Source organism: Hippopotamus amphibius, chromosome 2 (genome assembly GCF_030028045.1).
Source record: "Hippopotamus amphibius kiboko isolate mHipAmp2 chromosome 2, mHipAmp2.hap2, whole genome shotgun sequence".
NCBI lineage: Eukaryota > Metazoa > Chordata > Mammalia > Artiodactyla > Hippopotamidae > Hippopotamus > Hippopotamus amphibius.
Window position 1 is genome coordinate 44,798,788 of NC_080187.1, and position 16,435 is coordinate 44,815,222.

Here is a 16,435-nt window from a genome sequence, read left to right on the forward strand (position 1 = left end):
GAGGCAGTGATTAAAAATCTCCCAACACACAAAAGCCCAGGACCAGATGGGTTCACAGGCGAATTCTATCAAACATTTCGAGAAGAGCTAACACCTATTCTTCTCAAACTCTTCCAAAATATTGCAGAAGGCGGAGCACTCCCAAACTCATTCTACGAGGCCACCATCACCCTGATACCAAAACCAGGCAAAGATGTCACAAAAAAAGAAAACTACAGACCAATATCACTGATGAATATAGATGCAAAAATCCTCAACAAAATACTAGCTAACAGACTGCAACAGCACATTAAAAAAATCATACACCATGATCAAGTGGGGTTTATCCCTGGGATGCAAGGATTCTTCAATATACGCAAATCAATCAACGTGATACATCATATCAACAACTTGAAGGATAAAAACCATATGATCATTTCAATAGATGCAGAAAAAGCTTTTGACAAAGTTCAACATCCATTTATGATAAAAGCTCTCCAGAAAATGGGCATAGAAGGAAATTACCTCAACATAATAAAAGCCATATATGAAAAACCAAAAGCCAACATCGTTCTCAATGGGGAAAAACTGGAAGAATTCCCTCTAAGAACAGGGACAAGACAAGGGTGCCCACTCTCACCACTGTTATTCAACATAGTTTTGGAAGTTTTAGCCACAGCAATCAGAGAAGAAAAAGAAATCAAAGGAATCCAAATTGGAAAAGAGGAAGTAAAATTGTCACTCTTTGCAGATGACATGATATTATATATAGAAAACCCTAAAGACTCTACCAGAAAACTGCTAGCACTAATTGATGAGTTTAGTAAAGTAGCAGGATACAAAATTAATGCACAGAAATCTCTTGCATTCCTATACACTAACAATGGAAGGGCAGAAAGAGAAATTAAGGAAACAATCCCATTCACCATTGCAACAAAAAGAATAAAATACCTAGGAATAAACCTGCCTAAGGAGGCAAAGGATCTGTATGCAGAAAACTTTAAGACACTGATGAAAGAAATCAAAGATGACACAAACAGATGGAGGGACATACCATGTTCCTGGATTGGAAGAATCAACATCGTGAAAATGTCTGTACTACCCAAAGCAATTTACAGATTCAATGAAATCCCGATCAAATTACCAATGGCATTTTTCACAGAACTAGAGCAAGAAATCTTATGATTTGTATGGAAACGCAAAAGACCCCGAATAGTTAAAGCAATCTTGAGAAGGAAAAATGGAGTTGGTGGAATCAGGCTTCCTGACTTCAAACTATACTACAAGGCCATAGTGATCAAGACAGTATGGTACTGGCACAAAAATAGAAAGGACGATCAATGGAATAGAATAGAGAACTCAGAAGTAAGCCCAAACACATACGGGCACCTTATCTTTGACAAAGGAGGCATGAGTATACAGTGGAAAAAAGAAAGCCTTTTCAATAAGTGGTGCTGGGAAAATTGGACAGCAACATGTAAAAGAATGAAATTAGAACACTTCCTAACACCATACACAAAAATAAACTCCAAATGGATTAAAGACCTACATATAAGGCCAGACACTATCAAACTCCTAGAGGAAAACATAGGCAGAACACTCTTTGACATACATCAAAGCAACATCCTTTTTGACCCACCTCCTAGAATCATGGAAATAAAATCAAGAATAAACGAATGGGACCTCATGAAACTTAAAAGCTTTTGCACAGCAAAAGAAACCATAAACAAGACTAAAAGGCAACCCTCAGAATGGGAAAAAATAATTGCCTATGAAACAACGGACAAAGGATTAACCTCCAAAATATACAAGCAGCTCATGCAACTTCATACCAAAAAAGCAAATAACCCAATCCACAAATGGGCAGAAGACCTAAATAGACATTTCTCCAAAGAAGACATACAGATGGCCAACACACACATGAAAAGATGCTCAACATCACTCATCATCAGAGAAATGCAAGTCAAAGCCACAATGAGGTATCACCTCACACCAATCAGAATGGCCATCATCACAAAGTCTGGAAACAACAAATGTTGGAGAGGGTGTGGAGAAAAGGGAACTCTCCTGCACTGTTGGTGGGACTGTAAGTTGGTACAGCCACTATGGAAAACAATTTGGAGGTTCCTTAAAAAACTACAAATAGAACTACCATATGATCCAGTAATCCCACTCCTGGGCATATACCCAAAGAAAACCATAATCCCAAAAGAAACTTGTACCATAATGTTTATTGCAGCACTATTTACAATAGCCAGGACATGGAAGCAACCTAAATGCCCATCAACAAATGAATGGATACAGAAGATGTGGCATATATATACAATGGAATATTACTCAGCTATAAAAAGGGATGAGATGGAGCTATATGTAATGAGGTGGATAGAACTACAATCTGTCATACAGAGTGAAGTAAGTCAGAAAGAGAAAGACAAATATTGTATGCTAACTCACATATACGGAATCTAAAAATGGTACTGATGAACTCAGTGACAAGAACAGGGAAGCAGATACAGGGAATGGACTGGAGAACTCGAGGTATGGGAGGGGGCGGGAGGTGAAGGGGAAACTGAGAAGAAGCGGGAGAGTAGTACAGACATATATATACTACCAACTGTAAAATAGTCAGTGGGAAGTTGTTGTATAACAAAGGGAGTCCAACTCGAGGATGGAAGATGCCTTAGAGGACTGGGGCAGGGAGGGTGGGGGGGAATCGAGGGGGGGGCATCAAGGAAGGGAGGGAATATGGGGATATGTGTATAAAAACAGTTGATTGAACCTGGTGTACCCCCCAAAAAAATAAAATAATAAAAAAAAAAATCCTCAACAAAATACTAGCTAACAGACTGCAACAGCACATTAAAAAAATCATACACCATGATCAAGTGGGGTTTATCCCTGGGATGCAAGGATTCTTCAATATACGCAAATCAATCAACGTGATACATCATATCAACAACTTGAAGGATAAAAACCATATGATCATTTCAATAGATGCAGAAAAAGCTTTTGACAAAGTTCAACATCCATTTATGATAAAAGCTCTCCAGAAAATGGGCATAGAAGGAAATTACCTCAACATAATAAAAGCCATATATGAAAAACCAAAAGCCAACATCGTTCTCAATGGGGAAAAACTGGAAGAATTCCCTCTAAGAACAGGGACAAGACAAGGGTGCCCACTCTCACCACTGTTATTCAACATAGTTTTGGAAGTTTTAGCCACAGCAATCAGAGAAGAAAAAGAAATCAAAGGAATCCAAATTGGAAAAGAGGAAGTAAAATTGTCACTCTTTGCAGATGACATGATATTATATATAGAAAACCCTAAAGACTCTACCAGAAAACTGCTAGCACTAATTGATGAGTTTAGTAAAGTAGCAGGATACAAAATTAATGCACAGAAATCTCTTGCATTCCTATACACTAACAATGGAAGGGCAGAAAGAGAAATTAAGGAAACAATCCCATTCACCATTGCAACAAAAAGAATAAAATACCTAGGAATAAACCTGCCTAAGGAGGCAAAGGATCTGTATGCAGAAAACTTTAAGACACTGATGAAAGAAATCAAAGATGACACAAACAGATGGAGGGACATACCATGTTCCTGGATTGGAAGAATCAACATCGTGAAAATGTCTGTACTACCCAAAGCAATTTACAGATTCAATGAAATCCCGATCAAATTACCAATGGCATTTTTCACAGAACTAGAGCAAGAAATCTTATGATTTGTATGGAAACGCAAAAGACCCCGAATAGTTAAAGCAATCTTGAGAAGGAAAAATGGAGTTGGTGGAATCAGGCTTCCTGACTTCAAACTATACTACAAGGCCATAGTGATCAAGACAGTATGGTACTGGCACAAAAATAGAAAGGACGATCAATGGAATAGAATAGAGAACTCAGAAGTAAGCCCAAACACATACGGGCACCTTATCTTTGACAAAGGAGGCATGAGTATACAGTGGAAAAAAGAAAGCCTTTTCAATAAGTGGTGCTGGGAAAATTGGACAGCAACATGTAAAAGAATGAAATTAGAACACTTCCTAACACCATACACAAAAATAAACTCCAAATGGATTAAAGACCTACATGTAAGACCAGACACTATAAAACTCCTAGAGGAAAACATAGGCAGAACACTCTATGACATCCATCAAAGCAACATCCTTTTTGACCCACCTCCTAGAATCATGGAAATAAAATCAAGAATAAACAAATGGGACCTCATGAAACTTAAAAGCTTTTGCACAGCGAAAGAAACCATAAACAAGACTAAAAGGCAACCCTCAGAATGGGAAAAAATAATTGCCTATGAAACAACGGACAAAGGATTAACCTCCAAAATATACAAGCAGCTCATGAAGCTTAATACCAAAAAAGCAAATAACCCAATCCACAAATGGGTAGAAGACCTAAATAGACATTTCTCCAAAGAAGACATACAGATGGCCAACACACACATGAAAAGATGCTCAACATCACTCATCATCAGAGAAATGCAAGTCCAAGCCACAATGAGGTATCACCTCACACCGATCAGAATGGCCATCATCACAAAGTCTGGAAACCACAAATGTTGGAGAGGGTGTGGAGAAAAGGGAACTCTCCTGCACTGTTGGTGGGACTGTAAGTTGGTACAGCCACTATGGAAAACAATTTGGAGGTTCCTTAAAAAACTACAAATAGAACTACCATATGATCCAGTAATCCCACTCCTGGGCATATACCCAAAGAAAACCATAATCCCAAAAGAAACTTGTACCATAATGTTTATTGCAGCACTATTTACAATAGCCAGGACATGGAAGCAACCTAAATGCCCATCAACAAATGAATGGATACAGAAGATGTGGCATATATATACAATGGAATATTACTCAGCTATAAAAAGGGATGAGATGGAGCTATATGTAATGAGGTGGATAGACCTAGAGTCTGTCATACATAGTGAAGTAAGTCAGAAAGAGAAGGACAAATATTGTATGCTAACTCACATATACGGAATCTAAAAATGGTACTGATGAACTCAGTGACAAGAACAAGGACGCAGATACAGAGAATGGACTGGAGAACTCGAGGTTTGGGAGGGGGCGGGGGGTGAAGGGGAAGCTGAGACGAAGCGAGAGAGTAGCACAGACATATATATACTACCAACTGTAAAATAGTCAGTGGGAAGTGGTTGTATAACAAAGGGAGTCCAACTCGAGGATGGAAGATGCCTTAGAGGACTGGGGCAGGGAGGGTGGGGGGGGACTCGAGGGGGGGGGGAGTCAAGGAAGGGAGGGAATACGGGGATATGTGTATAAAAACAGATGATTGAACCTGGTGTACCCCCCCAAAAAAAAAAATTAGAAAAAAAAAAAACACCATATGATAATCCCAACAGATGCAGAAAAAGCTTTTGACAAAATTCAACATCCATTTATGATAAAAACTCTCCAGAAAATGGGCAGAGAAGGAAATTACCTCAACATAATAAAAGCCATATATGAGAAACCAACAGTCAACATCATTCTAAATGGTGAAAAACTGAAAGCATTCCCTCTAAGAACAGGAACAAGACAAGGGTGTCCACTCTCACCATTATTATTCAACATAGTTTTGGAAGTTTAAGGCGCAGCAATCAGAGAAGAAAATGAAATAAAAGGAATCCAAATTGGAAAAGAAGAAGTAAAATTACCACTCTTTGCAGATGACATGATATTATACAAAGAAAACCCTAAAGATTCTACCAGAAAACTGGTAGCACTAATTGATGAGTTTAGTAAAGTAGCAGGATACAAAATTAATGCACAGAAATCTCTTGCATTCCTATACACTAACAACGAAAGCACAGAAAGAGAAATTAAGGAAACTCTCCCATTTACTATTGCAACAAAAAGAATAAAATACCTAGGAATAAACCTGCCTAAGGAGGCAAAAGACCTGTATGCAGAAAACTATAAGACACTGATGAAAGAAATTAAAGATGATGGAGGGACATACCATGTTCTTGGATTGGAAGAATCAATATTGTGAAAATGACTATCCTACCCAAAGCAATTTACAGATTCAATGCAATCCCTATAAAATTACCAATGGCATTTTTCACAGAACTAGAACAAGAAATCTTACAATTTGTATGGAAATGCAAAAGACCCCGAACAGCCAAAGCAATCTTGAGAAGGAAAGATAGAGCTGGTGGAATTAGGCTTCCTAAATTCAAACTATACTACAAGGCTACAGTGATCAAGACAGTATGGTACTGGCACAAAAACAGAAAGGACGATCAATGGAACAGGATAGAAAACCCACAGGTAAACCCACACACATATGGGCACCTTATCTTTGAGAAAGGAGACAAGAATATACAATGGAAAAAAGACAGCCTTTTCAATAAGTGGTGCTAGGAAAGTTGGACAACGACATGTCAAAGAATGAAATTAGGACACTTCCTAACACCATACACAAAAATAAACTCAAAATGGATTAAAGACCTCAATGTAAGGCCAGACACTATAAAACTCCTAGAGGAAAACATAGGCAGAACACTCTATGACATACATCAAAGCAAGACCCTTTTTGACCCACCTCCTAGAACCATGGAAATAAAATCAAGAATAAACAAATGGGACCTAATGAAACTTAAGCGCTTTTGCACAGCAAAAGAAACCATAAATAAGACAAGAAGACAGCCCTCAGAATGGGAGAAAATACTTGCCAAGAAAGCAACTGACAAAAGATTAACCTCCAAAATATATAAGCAGCTCATGCAGCTTCATACTGAAAAAGCAAATAACCCAATCCACAAACGGGTGGAAGACCTAAACAGACATTTCTCCAAAGAAGACATGCAGATGGCCAACAAACACATGAAAAGATGCTCAACATCACTAATCATTAGAGAAATGCAAGTCAAAGCTACAATGAGGTATCACCTCACACTGGTCAGGAGGGCCATCATCAAAAAATCTAGAAACAATAAATGTTGGAGAGGGTGTGAAGAAAAGGGCACTCTCCTGCACTGTTGGTGGAAATGTAAGCTGGTACAGCCACTAATGGAAAACAGTTTGGAGATTCCTTAAAAAACTAAAAGTAGAACTACCATATGACCCAGCAATCCCACTCCTGGACATATACCCAGAGAAAATCATAATCCAAAAAGAAACATGTACCACAGTGTTTATTGCAGCACCATTTACAATAGCCAGGACATGGAAGCAACCTAAATACCCATCAAGAGATGAAAGGATAAAGAAGATGTGGCACATATATACAATGGAATATTACTCAGCCATAAAAAGGAATGAAATGGAGCTATATGTAGTGAGGTGGATGGACCCAGAGACTGTCATACACAGCGAAATAAGCCAGAAAGAGAAAAACAAATACTGTATGCTAACTCATATATATGGAATCTAAAAAAATGGTGATGAACCCAGTGACAGGGCAAGAATAAAGATGCAGATGTAGAGAATGGACTTGAGGACACGGGGGTGGGGGTAGGGGGCAAAGGGGAAGGTGGGACGAAGTGAGAGAGTAGCATAGACATAGATACACTACCAGATGTAAAACAGATAGCTTAGTGGGAAGTTACTGTATAACAAATGGAGATCAACTCGATGATGGGTGATGCCTTAGGGGGCCAGGACAGGAAGGGGGAGAGGTGGTCACGGGAGGAAGGGGATATGGGGATATATGTCTAAATATAGCTTATTCACTTTGGTGTACCTCAAAAACTGGTACAAGAGTGTAAAGCAATTATATTCCAATAAGGAGCTTAAAAAAAAAGGTTAAAATGGTAAATTTTATGTTATGTACATTTTACCACAATTTTTAAAAAGTCGAAATCTCTGCCTCAGGTCTTGTCCTGTCCACTCAGGGGAGAGGTAAGGGTGTGCAAAGTCGTCCTGTCTGCCTGACACAGGGGGCCAGGAAAGGAGGCCAGAGAGGGAGGCAACAGACAGGTCAGGCGGGGCCTCCTCAGGGTGGTGTGAAGCCCTTAGAGGTTTCAGGCAGCTGACTATCCGGATGGGGACCCGGCTTTCCTAGAGGCCTCCATCCAGCCTGGCTGCAGCGGGGATTGCTTGAGCCCCGGCATCTTCTCCTCGATGGCCTAGTGTGTGGACCCTGCCCCCACCCCCCACTCCCTCCCCTTCACTGGTAAGGGGAGCATCTGGCCAGGAGAAGTTTGCTGGGCCAATTCTCACACAGGGAACCCAGGTGTCTGGGATGTTTTTATTTTGTCTCGATTTTTAATGGAAAAGTGAGTGAAATAACAATGCGGGCACAGCTCCAGACAATGTCATGCTGTGGGCTTGGCAAGCTCTGGGGAGCAGACGGCTGAGGTTCACACTCAGAGATGCTTTTTGTGAAGGTGGGCTCTGCAGTCCTGGTGGGGCTGCCCTTAGCCCGAGCACAGAGTCAACTTGGAAGCAGGAATGTGACCAAAATTACTGTCGCCAAACATTACTCTTTTCACTGTTTAGGGGGGCTTTTTAGAGCTGTTCAGCTAGCAAGCTTTTTCTTTTTAGCACGTCACATCAAAAACTGAACAAGTTCAGGAAAAGTAGAACAATTTTCACACATTTGTTTTTAGTCCTATATTCATCAGTGTAAGATGTCCTCCCTTCTCCCTCCTGCCCCCTCCTTCTTTTAATTTTGTTTTTTAATTAATTTATTTGTTTATTTTATTGGCTGTGTTGGGTCTTCATTGCTGCACACGGGCTTTCTCTAGTTGCGGTGAGTGGGGACTACTCTTTGTTGTGGTGTGCGGGCTTCTCATTGGGGTGGCCTCTCTTGTTGCAGAGCACAGGCTCCAGGCACGTGGGCTTCAGTAGTTGCAGCACATGGGCTCAATAGTTGTGGCTCACGGGCTCTAGAGCGCAGGCTCAACAGCTGTGGCGCGCAGGCTCAACAGCTGTGGTGCACGGGCTTAGTTGCTCCGCAGCATGTGGTATCTTCCGGGGGCAGGGATCGAACCCGTGTCCCCTGCATTGGCAGGCGGATTCTTACCCACTGCGCCACCTAGGAAGTCCTGCCCCCTCCTTCTTTCCTCTTTATTTTTCTCTCTCTCTTTCCTCCTTCCTTCCTTTTTCTTCTTTCTTTCTCTTTCTTTTCTTTCTTTCTTTTCTTCTTCCTTCCTTCCTTTCTCTTTCATGTTAAAATATACATAACATAAAATTTACCTTTTTAAACATTTTTAAGTATACAGTTCAGTGGCATTAAGTACCCTTCCTTTTTTAACTTAAACTAGTTTTTAGAATTATTATTACAAAAAGTAATTTATGCATATGATAAAAAATGTAAACATTACAGAAGGGGACAAAATGAAAAAACAAATCTCTCCTCCATCCTCCCACAAAATGGTAACAGTTCTTGTGAATCATTTTAACAGAGTGTCACTTTTCAGTAATAACAGATGTATTCATTTGCTCCTGGGGATAAGGGGCTCAGGTCTTGGAAGCGTGATGGCTGCTCTTTCTTCCTCGATATACAGGTGAGTTTTCCTTACATACCCACGTGAATATGTGCCCAGAAGCGAAAACACACGCACACACACACACACTCATTTTTGCAACTGACTACACATATATACATATTTTATACATATACCAATTTTATATTTATATAATAAAAGAGTAAAATTCCTACTGCTCCACGCCTTGATTTTTCTCACTTAATAATATATCTGCCCCACAACCACCAAAACTCACAGGTGCATTTTGTTCATTCTCTCCTCTAAAGCTTTAAACACTTTTCACTGCCTACGAATGCCTCATCATTTCTCTCCTCTCAGGTAATTCTACAAAGCCATCAAGATCTATCTCATATTCTGCATTCTCCAAGCATTTATTGTTTCTATATCATAATTTAGTAGATAATTATAATGGTCATAATTCATTGGAAAGGAGGGTAAGCTCTTGAGTCAGTCATTCATAGATTTTGGCCTCAGCTCCACCACTAACTAGCTGTGGAAGGGGTCTATGGAAGTCCCCTTGGGCATTTTCCTAAATTTCTCTGGACCTATTTCTTATATGGAAACTTTAACTTTTTTATAAAAAGAAATGATGATATTATTATTTTTATAGGTATTCTACATGTGTGTTGGGTGCTTGTATTAGTTAGGATTCTCTAGAGAAACAAACCAATAGGATGTATATATAGATAGAGCTGGAGAGAGAGAGGGTTAGAGAGAGAGAGAAAGAGAGAGAGAGAAAAAGAGAGAGAGAAAAGTGTTTTAAGTAATTGGCTCACACAACTGGGGAGACTGGAAAGTCCAAAATTTACAGGTATGCCAGCAGGCTGGACACATAAAATTAACCATCACAGTGTTTTGTTTTTTTTTTAATTTAAAAATACTGAGAAAACACAAAGAAGAATTCTTATCTCCCTCCATCCCAAATCTAAACATCTTGCAACAAGAAATCTCAATATTTAGTGACCACAATTCTCAAACCTTCTATACGGCTAGTTAAGAAAATAAAGAGAGAAATATAGACAAAAGATCAAAAGCATATATAGACATGCCTCTGATATATTGTAGGTTTGGCTCCAGACCACCACAATAAAGCAAATATTACAATAAAGTGAGTCACATGAACTTTTTGGTTCTCAGTGCATATGAAAGTCATGTTTACACTCTATTGTAGTCCACTAAGTGTGTAATACATTATGTCTAAAAGGACAAAGTACATACCTTAATTTAAAAACACTGTTTTCAGGGCTTCCTAGGTGGTGCAGTGGTTAAGAATCTGCCTGCCAATGCAAGGGACACAGGTTCGATCCCTGCTCCAGGAAGATCCCACATGCCGAGGAGCAACTAAGCCCGTGCATCACAACTACTGAGCCTGCGCTCTAGAGCCTATGAGCTACAACTATTGAGCACATGTGCTGCAACTACTGAAGCCCACGCTCCTAGAGCCCATGCTCCACAACAAGAGAAGCCACAACAATGAGGAGCCCGAGCACCACAATGAAGAGTAGCCCCTGCTTGCCATAACTGGAGAAAGCCCATGTGCAGCAACGAAGATCCAACACAGCCAATTAATTAATTAAAAAGAACAAAGCAAAACATTGTTTTCAGCTCAATATCAAGAAAACAAACAACCTGGACTTCCTAGGTGGCACAGTGGTAAAGAATCCACCTGCCAATGCAGGGGACACGGGTTCGAGCCCTGCCCTGGGAAGATTCCACATGCCACAGAGCAACTAAGCCTGTGCGCCACAACTATTGAGCCTGTGCTCTAGAGCCCATGAGCCACAACTATTGAGCCCATGTGCCACAACTATTGAAGCCCACGTGCCTAGAGCCTGTGCTCCACAACAAGAGAAGCCACTATAATAAGGATCCTGCGCACCACAATGAAGAGTAGCCCCCGCTTGCAGCAACTAGAGAAAGCCCATGTGCAGCAACGAAGATGCAACGCAGCCAATAAATAAATAAAATAAATTGATTAATTAATTTTTAAAAAAAGAAAACAAACAACCCAATCAAAAAATGGGCAGAAGACCTAAACAGGCATTTCTCCAAAGAAGATATACAGATGGCCAAGAGGCACATGAAAAGCTGTTCAACATCACTAATTATTAGAGAAATGCAAATCAAAACTGCAACGAGGTATCACCTCACACTGGTTAGAATGGGCATCATCAAAAAATCGACAAACAGTAAATTCTGGAGAGGGTGTGGAGAAAAGGGAACACTCTTGCACTGTTGGTGGGAATGTCAATTGATACAGCCACTATGGAGAACAGTATGGAGGTTCCTTGAAAAACTAAAAGTAGAACTACCATATGACCCAGCAATCCCACTACTGGGCATATACCCAGAGAAAACCATAATTCAAAAAAGACACATGCACCCCAATGTTTATTGCAGCACTATTTACAATAGCCAGGACATGGAAGCAACCTAAATGTCCATCAACAGATGAATGGATAAAGAAGATGTGGTACATACATACAATGGAATATTACTCAGCTGTAAAAAGGAACGAAATTGGGACATTTGTAGAGACATGGATGGACCTAGAGACCATCATACAGGGTGAAGTGAGTCAGAAAGAGAAAAACAAATATTGTATATTAACACATATATGTGGACTATAGAGAAATGGGACCTTGCAGACGCCACCACCCCAGAGACTCCCGCGCAGCCTAGCCACGGTCAACCCCACCGTGTTATTCAACATCGCCTTTGATGGCAAGCCCTTGGGCCGCATCTCTTTCAAGCTGTTTGCAAACAAAGTTCCAAAGACAGCAGAAAATTTTCATGCTCTGAGCACTGAGGAGAAAGACTATGGTTATAAAGCTTCCTGCTTTCACAGAATAATTCTGGGATTTATGTGCCAGGGTGGTGACTTCGCACACCATAATTGCACTGGTGGCAGGTCCATCTATGTGGAGAAATTTGGGAGAATGAGAATTGCCTCCTGAAGCATACGGGTCCTAGCATCTTGTCCATGGCAGATGCTGGCCCCAGCACAAATGTTTCCCAGTTTTTCATCCGCACTGCCAAGACTGAGTGGTTGGATGGCAAGCATGTGGTCTTTGGCAAGGTGAAAGAGGGCACGAATATTGTGGAAGCCATGGAGTGCTTTGGGTCCAGGAATGGCAAGACCAGCAAGAAGATCACCATTGCTGACTGTGGACAAATCTAATAAATTTGACTTGTGTTTTATCTTAACCACCACACCATTCCTTCTGTAGCTCAGGAGAGCATTCCTTCACTGCCATCTGCTCAAGATATCCTATAATCTTTTGTGCTCTCACTGCAGTTGTTTGGGTCCCATATTTTCCTTATTCCCCTCCAAGTTTAGCTGAATTGAAAAGTTTATGATTATGAAATAAAAACTAAACAACAACAACAAAAAATGGCACAAATCATCTGGTTTGCAAGGCAGAAATAGAGACACAGATGTAGAGAACAAAGATATGGACACCATGTGGGGAAAACAAGGTGGGGGGAGGTTGGGGTGAGATGAATTGGGAGACTGCAACTGCCATTGCCATATATACATTACTAATGAAAAAATATCAGATTGTACACTTTAAATATATGCAGTTTATTGTATGTCAGTTGTATCTCAATAAAAGTTCTTAAAAAAATAAAAATAAATAATAATAAAAAATAAATAAATAAAAACACTGTTTTGCTAAAAAATGCGAACCATCTGAGCCTGCAGCGAATCATAATCTTTTGGCTGATGGAGGGTCAGTGTTGATGGCTGCTGACTGATTAGGGTGGGAAGTGATAAGGCTGGGATGACTGCATAATTTCTTAAAATAAGACAACAATGAAGTGTGCCACATCATTGACTCTTCCTTTCAGGAACAATTTCTCTGTGGCAGGCAATGCTGTTTGATAGTATTTTATCCATGATAGAACTTCTTTCCTCTCAAAACCTGTGGTTGCTTATCAGCTAGGTTTATGGAATATTCTAAATTCTTTGTTGCCATTTCAACAATCTTCACAGCATCTTCACCAGAATTAGATTCACCTCAAGAAACCACTTTCTGTGCTCATCCATAAGAAGCAACTCCTCATCCATTCAAGTTTCATCCTGAGATGGCAGCCATGCAGTCACATCTTCAGGCTCCACTTCTAATTCTAGTTCTCTTGCCATTTCCACCACATCTGCAGTTACTTCCTCCAATGAAGTCCTGAACCCCTCAAAATCACCCATGAGGGCTGGAATCAACTTCTTCCAAACCCCTGTTAATGTGGATATTTTGATCTCGTCCCATGAATCACAAATAACCTCAACGGCATCTAGAACAATGAATCCTTTCCAGAGGTTTCAATCGACTTTGCCCAGATCCATCAGAGTCACTATCTGTGGCAGCTACAGCCTCATGAAGTTCATTTCTTCAATAATAAGACCTGAAAGTTGAAATGACTCCTTGATCCACAGGCTGCAGAATGGATTTTGCGTTAGCAGGCATGAAAACAGCATTAATCTCATTTTATTATACATTTCCATCAGAGCTCTTGGGTGACCAGGTGCAGTGTCAATGAGCAGTAATATTTTGAAAGGAATTTATTTTTCTGAACAGTAGGTCTTCATAGTGGGTTTAAAACATTCAGTCAACCATGTTGTAAACAAGGTACTGTTACCCAGGCTTTGTTGTCCTTGTATAGAACACAGGCAGAGCAGATTTAGCATAATTCTTAAGAGCCCTAGGATTTGCAGAATGGTAAATGATCACTGACTCTAAGTCACCAATTACATTAGCCCCTAATAAGAGAGTCAGCCTGTCCTTTGAAGCCAGGCATTGACTTCTCCTCTCTAGCTATGAAAATCCTAGATGGCATCTTCTTCCAATAGAAAGTTGTTTCATCTACATTGACGATCTGTTGTTTTGTGTAGCCACCTTCGTGAATTCTCTTAGATCCCCTAGATAACTTACTGCAGCTTCCATTTCAGCACTTGCTGCTTCACCTTGCACTTGTATGTTATGGAGATGGCTTCTTTCCTTGACCTCATGAACCAACCTCTGCTAACCTCAAGCTTTTCTTCTGCAGCTTCCTCACCTCTCTCAGCCTTCACAGAATTGAAGAGTTAGGGCCTTGCTCTGGATTAGGCTTTGGCATAAGGGAATGTTGTAGCTGGTTTGCTCTTCTATTCCCACCAAACTTTCTCCAAATCAGCAGTAAGGCTGTTTCACTTCCTTATTATTCATGTGTTCACTGGAGTAGCACTTTAGCACTTTTAATTTCCTGCAACAATGTTTCCTTTGCATTCACAACTTGGCTGTTTGGCACAAGACGCCTAGGTTTACAGCCTATCTCCGCTTTTGACATGCTTTCTTCGCTGAGCTTGTTTCTAGCTTTTGCTTTAAAGTGAGAGACATGCAACTCTTCTTCTTATTTGAACACTTAGAGGCCACTATATAGTTATTAATCGGTCTAATTTCAGTGTTGTTGTGTCTCAGGTAACAGGAAGGCCCGAGGAGAGAGAGAGAGATGGGGGAAAGGCCAGTCAGCAAAGCAGTCAGAACACACATGACATTTACTAAGTTCACCATCTTATATGGACACAGTTCACTCACCCCAAAACAGTTATATCAGTATCAAAAATTACTGATCACAGATCACCATAACAAATATAATAATAATGGTAAAGTTTGAAATATTGCAAGAATTACCAAAATGTGACACACAGTCACAAAGTGAGCAGATGCTGTTGAGAAAATGGTGCCAAGAGACTTGCTCGATGCCAGCTTGCCAGGAATGTTCAATTTATTTTAAAAAACACAATATCTGTGAAGCACAATAAAGCACAATAAAATGAGGCATGCCTGTAGTCTAAATGCTATTTTTAAGATAAAAGTTTAAAATTTAATATTTCTTTAAAAGGAGAAAAAGGATTTAAAGTGTAACTTCAACTAAATGTTTCCTTACAATAAGGAATGTTCATTCCCAAAAGATCCTTTTGAGGCTCAGTGAAAACATGATGGAAAGCTATTAATAAGGTAGAGGTCACCACGGTTTTTTCCCTTTTTCTTTTCTTTTTTTTCCCTACTTGTTTCAATTTCAAACAGAATCAACTTCCTATTGTGAAAGATAAATTAGCACAGTATAGGACCTCCTAACTCCCTCTCTCTCTCTCTGCTTTTCAATATTTGTCATTTGCATGGTTATAGTTCTTTGTTAAGGTTTATAAAACTTACAGGAGGTGCTGGCTTATAACTGCTGCAGTGGTTTCATTTTGATTTTATACATAAATATAGTCGATGCTTATTACCATTTCCTTTACAAAGCCTTTTATATTTCTGTCCTCTTAATTTTGATTCTTCTCTTCGTTGGCTAGATTTTGCCAACAAATCTTTTTTTTTTAATCCTCAGATTTTTTTTTCATGAAAAGTTCATGACTGCTGTGTACACAGTAACTAACCATCCTCATTTATCTGGGACTATCAGGTTTTAGCACTGAAAGTCCTGTGTCCCAGGTAACCCCTCTGTTCCAGGTAAACAGGGAGAGTTGCACACACAGAGCAGCTTGGGTTCACACTTCCCTGAGAACAGGTAAACACTGTGTCACTAGTTTACGGCACTGAGCGTTGCTGGGCAGACGCATGCAGCAGGTGCAAAGTGTCTTCTATATACCTGCTTTGTCTGCTTTGGCGCCCATCAGATTCTTTCATTAGTCTTGACATTCAGTAATTTTTCTTCTCTTGGTTTTTTCTAAAGACAAGATGTACTTTCTCATTGAAACTTTTTCATTTCAACCAAGTATCTGTCCTTGTTTTACATCAAGTATTTTTTTCCATTTTTTCGTTTTCTCATCTCCAAGACCTCTAGCTATGTGTATTTTCCTCTTTTTATCCTTCTGTGCTTCCTTCTGCACTAATTCCTGAGTCAAATTATGGGCCTCATGAGAGCCATGATATTAGTAACCATTGTCACCTTCTTCTCCATCACCCCATTTTGAAAATTTACCAAGCACTTGCTATGGGCCAGGCA

At 39.9% G+C, this 16,435-nt stretch overlaps 1 pseudogene; it reads left to right on the forward strand.

Moving 5' to 3' along the window:
* The window catches only part of LOC130844331 (peptidyl-prolyl cis-trans isomerase A-like), a 48,152-nt pseudogene extending 35,497 nt beyond the window's left edge, over window positions 1-12,655 (forward strand).
* Window positions 12,656-16,435: the final 3,780 nt, after the last annotated feature.